The 5,892-nt window shown below is 32.3% G+C and overlaps 1 protein-coding gene across 2 annotated transcripts in view; it reads left to right on the top strand.

Moving 5' to 3' along the window:
• LOC128246972 (protocadherin-18-like) overlaps window positions 1–5,892 on the top strand; it is a 142,676-nt gene that overhangs the window by 77,043 nt on the left and 59,741 nt on the right. The gene's annotated exons all lie outside the window — the stretch shown is intronic.

Raw genomic sequence — 5,892 nt, 5'->3', positions numbered from 1 at the left:
TATATATATATTATATATATGTGTATACATATATATATATATATATACATATATATACATATATATATATACATATATATATATATATATACATACATATATATATATACATATACATGTGTGTGTGTGTGTGTGTATATATATATATATATATATATATGTATATTTGCTTTTAATTTTGCTCAGAGCTATGCACATAAAATTGTAGTATTCCAGTATTCTATCTGGTAACATATGAAAGCTGTTATCTAAGATAGAATCTTCTCAATTTTAGAAACACATTTAGAATTGCATTTATCCCAGTCTATATCAATATCATGTATATTGTATCATGGCAGAAATATTAATTTCCTTCTTAATCAATTTGCAAAAAAAGAAGCCTGTCATGGAAAATATTTAAGGATTTAATTATGAAAGAGGAATTTTGTCATCTGTCACTTATCGTAATCTGAAACTTAGTATGCTGGTGATTTCGTTTCACATTAAACTGAATGTTTGCAATTGAAAGTCTTTCTATTCAATATCATGCCTGATTTAAATTTTAAAATCAGTAGACTAATTCAAAAATATTTCCTTTAACACACAAAAACAAACAAAAGATAACAGTAATAAATAAATAAATAATTAAATGATACTTTCAAAGCATGTATTTAATTAAATTTTCCTAGTTCTTATTACTAGTATACTGGTGTTTGTCATTATAAATCTTCTTTAATTCTGTAATGGAGATTCTCAAAAAATCTTAGCATATCTTATTCAGCCAAATGCTAGTCTTCATGTGAATACACAAAAGTACAAATTAACACTTCATTGTACTAAAGCCAGATCAAATCTGCATCAATCTCATCTAGTTAAATCCTCTAACGTTGCAGAATCAATCAGTGGTGTAAATACAAAAATCAGTCTTATCAAAGTCTTCCATTACCAGTGACAGCTAATTTAAACATTCCTACCAAACCATTCTACATACCATGTGTTATCATACTTTACTGTGTAAACTTGGACATTAAGATATGTCTTCTTCTCATAGCAAATTCTATTATATTATGCTGTACTGTACTGTATGTAATATTACAGCAGACCAAATAAATCTATGATTTCATTTGCTACACATTATTACACAATATATGGGAGTTTCTAAGTGATTGTGCAGCTTGGAAGAAATAGCAGTTAAGTTTATCCTCAAATCATACCTTAACATCTTGTGAAAAGGAGGATATATTGCATTAAGTGATTTTTACACTTACACATACCATCATCATCGTCATCATCATTGTTGTGGTTATCATCATCAGTGGTGGTGAAGGCAGTGACAGTGTCTTCGTCATCGTAGGCAGTGGCAGCATCATCATCATTTAATGTCCATCTTCCATACTGGCATGGGTTGAGCAGTTTAATGATCCACTGACCTGGAGGAATGTGTTGAGTTCTAAAATCATTTTTGTCTGGTTTCTATATCAGCTAATGTCAACCATTTTACAAGTGCATTGAGTGTTTTTTCATGACACAAGCACTAGTATGGTTACTAAGTGAGTTTCAAGACAAAGAAATAGACCCTTTAACTGAGAAGTGCTTTAGTAAATAGGGCAGTGGTGCTATGCCAGATGTTGATAGGCCAAAATATAACAGAGAGACAAACAAAAGCATCTTGCTATAGAGAAGATACATGGCTACTCTGCATTGTGTAAGGATGGGAATAACTAGAAAGAAGAAAACGATGGTGGGGAAGAAGAGTTAGAGTATATGCTCAAGGTAGAAGAAGAGGATTGTAAGAGAGAAGGTGAACAAGGAATTCAAAAGAGTGGGTTAATAAGTTCATCAGAGTTTGAAAGGAGAGTGACAGATTGTTAAAAATGGTGTAGAAGCAAATGCAGTGAATGGAACAAGGGTGCAGGTGTGGTCAATAGGAGAGTAGCAGTATAACAAACGTGCAGATAGATCAGAAAATGGGGTGATGATGTGCTGGGTAAGGAAACAGAGGGACTAGAAAGAGATATGCACAGTGACAGAGATGGATGTTAGAAATATGCGGGGATAGCTATTGAGTGGAGGGGGGATTATATATGTTTGTATGCATGTATGAAAAGAGTTGTCTGCCAGTTAAATGTGACCATGCTTCTGCACTCCTATGTGCATGCCTGGATAAGAATTTTAAAGAAGACTGGTAGTTGTCCATGCATACAGTTTTCCTCTCACCAGGCCACTAGTGTTTATTGAAGACAACGGTTACAGATTTGAACCAATGCAGCTTGATGCCAATGTTGTTGCATGCATTGCTGCTAGAATACAAAGCACTGGAGTAGATATTGTAAAGCATTTTGGCTGTCTCTCTTAACAGTTCCACAAACCAATTATTCTTGATTAGTACATTTTTGTTAATCTTGAAAGGTTAAACAGCAAAGTTGATCTCCGCAATATTTGAACTCAGAGTACAAAGTGTCAGAACAAATAACACAAGTTATTCTCTCAATCATACTTTAGCAATCATTCAGGGCAAATCCTAAATCTGAGGAAATCTCGATATCTTGATGTGCTGCCTACTTCTGAATCAAGAATGAATTATAGGGTTTTTTACTTCCCTTTCTCTACCACTTTTGGCAGTCTTACAGAAAATGTGATAGATGTTGCTCTGTCTCCCCTGACTAAGTAATAAAGATATATAAAAATATAAGTACAATAAAGAACGAACATCCCACTGTTCTATGCAGTTGTTTTACTGTACGCTAGCAATGCACGGTTCATTTCCTCCTGCTGGCATATTCTGGAGATGAAGGGAATCATCCAAGATACACGATATGAAAAATGTCTTCAGCAATGAGAAAGCTATGTAGTCATCTGTTAAAACTAGAAGCTCGATATTTCTCAAATCACACCCTACTCTTTTAAAAAAAGGAAGGTTCTAGAAAAGAGAGACAAGATGGTCACATTTAAAATGCTTTTAAGTGTAAAAACATTTGGGCAGACCTTTTCCTATCACAAAAGACTTGTGATATGTTGCAAAAGGAAAAAAAGCAGGAAGTTGTAAAATACTTACCTTTATTATGAACATTAAGTCCACATGATTCCATGATGGATTTGAATTTTTTTCAGACCAAAGATACCAAAATTACATGGGGACATAATGTGGAATCTCCTTTCCAAGCATTGAGTAACTTTCTGGTTTACCAATTAATGGATCCATCTCGTTGTTTGGGTGATTTCAGAAGTAATACCTTGACTGTGCAAGGTTCAATAAAAATGTAAAAAAGATTTTATACAGATATGAAATAATGTAGGACCTAGCCAGAGAGATGAAGAGATTGTGGAACATAAAGATTACAATTACTCCTGTGGTAAATGATGCACTTAATACAATCCCTAAACTACCACCTAAAAGTTTGAATCTGAAGGATACTGGAGTTGAGGCTTATATTGACAACCTTCAAGAAGATGCAATCCTGTATTCTGAAAATATCCTAAGAAAGACTATTGAGATTTGAGGAGACTTGTTTTCACCAAACCTCAAGTAATTTAGCTTATATTAATAATAATCCTTTCTACTATAGGTGCAAAGCCTGAAATTTGGGGGGAGGGGGATAGAATTTGAACTCTGAACTTAAAGATGGATGGAATGCTGTCAAGCATTTTTCCTAGCATGCTAACAATTCTGCCAGCTCACAGCCTTATTCTGTCTAATAATATTAATAACAAGAGCACTCAGAGAGCACAAAACTCCATCAAGGCAACACCAATGTCCTCTCAACGATTAACCAGAGATGATTTTTAGAATGAGAATATCTGAAATAAACTCGACTGCTCTTACAAATGAGAATACTAAAAATGAACCTGACTGCTCTCAAAAATTAAGCAGAAAAATCAGAAAAATAATCCAGAATCCTTGTCCAATACCAGATCGATCTCCAAATATAATCAGTTTGTGCCAGTCATGAGGCCAAGCATCCCTGAAAGTTTCATCCGAATCCATCCAGCAGTTCTCGAGATATCTTGTCCACAAACAAACAAACAAATATACACAACTGAAAACAATAGCTCTGCCTTCATTAAAGCAGAAGTAATAATATAATCATTTGTAATGTAAGCAAAGTTTTAAAATATTGATTGGAAATCAAAATTGCCTGATGGACGACATGGACCACTGAGAGTTTCCATCTATTATACACATGTTAACATTAAGTTTACTTACTTTGGAGGTTTCTTTCTCCAATTGTTTTGGCATTTTATATATATCACAAACACAGGCATGGCTGTGTGGTTAAGAAGCTTGTTTTGCAACGACAGGCTTTCTGGTTTAGTCCCACAACACAGCACCTTGGACAGGTGTCTTCTACTATAATCACAGCATGACCAATACTTTGTGAGTAAATGTCATAAACAGAAACTGTAAGGAAGCCTATTGCACACATGCACACACACACACACACACACACATATTAGTTTGCATGTGTGTATGAGACCAGTACTGGTTTATATATCCCACTGTACCCTAGCAGTTCAGCAAAAGACACCAATAAAATATGTACCAAATCTTAAAATGAGAACTGGGATTGATTTGTTTAGCTAAACCCTTCAAGGTGGTGCTCCAGCATTGCCCCGATCCAGTGACAGAAACAAGTAAAAGATTAAAGATGAATTATATACTTGCTTTTAATCTTGCTTTAATGCTATTGGAATTTCAAAAATAGTGAGAAAATATAAAAATCAAAGTGTTTATTAATTTTTAACTGGGAAGAGTTAAGTTATTGATTCATAAGTATAGTGTCTTCCAAGTTATTTATTGACTTCTTAAAGAAATGGTATTAAGCTTGTGTGGCTCATATTGTTTTTGTTTCTTTTTCATTTTGATAACGAACTATGATTTCAAAAACTAAAAAATTACAAAATTGGTATCAATTTGTTTAAACTGCTAATAAATTTTGAATATTTTAACAAATTTAAAGCAAAACCTGTTAGCTAATTAACTAAACCTATTAAAGCAAACCTTATGAATATTTATATGCATCTGCAAAAAAATTAAAAGAATGAGATTGGGAATTTTGAAGCAAATATCTTCAGAACTATTCTAATTTGTGTTGGCTAAATCTTATATGCCATTATATTAATGACAACTTTCAAGCTGTCATATATTTTTGAGGAAATAATTCATATTTATTATCACTGCTTTAGATTTATTTCAAACACAGAATTAACAAAAAATAAATAAATGCCATTAATTCTAACCATTACTCTTGGACCAATTAAGAATAGGAATATGTACTAGGAATCAATATCGTTTAAGAGGATAGAGCAATTTTCATTTATATCTTTCAAATTGCTATCCAACAAAGCTGTTGTATAATGGTGTGATGATGTAGATATCCTTTTTATCATCTTACTAATCTCATGAGTTTTTCTTGTCACCAACAGAAATCCAAAAATTATTTGAAAGCCATATCAAGGAACAACACAAATCTTTAAAACATAAAATACAAAAGTAGACATAAAAAAATATGGTCTTTTATTTATTTCATGGTGATGATAATCAATAAACTTCATGCAAAATATTGATCTTTCATACTGAGAAATATATCAGCAAACACTGGACAATAATACAGATTACAAGAAAGATATCCAAACAGATAACTTGGGGACTTTGCATTCCAATATTCCTCATTTTTGTCTATATATGTGTATTGATTATAATGGCATAAAAAAAAAAGAGGGAAGAAGGAAAGAGAAAGACTGTAGCAGCATATATTTTAGGAATAAGTTATTGTTAAAACCAACAAATTACCTCTTTTCAACAGGAATAAGAACATTTTTTTATGAATTGTTTTATTTATTGTCAGAACTATCTAACAAATATCTGCTTCTAAATATATGTATGTATGTATATATATATATATATATATATAT

Source organism: Octopus bimaculoides, chromosome 14, assembly GCF_001194135.2.
Source record: "Octopus bimaculoides isolate UCB-OBI-ISO-001 chromosome 14, ASM119413v2, whole genome shotgun sequence".
NCBI classification, from domain to species: Eukaryota; Metazoa; Mollusca; class Cephalopoda; order Octopoda; family Octopodidae; genus Octopus; species Octopus bimaculoides.
The sequence above is the reverse complement of the archived record's forward strand: the minus strand, read 5'-3'. Positions and strand labels throughout refer to the sequence as shown.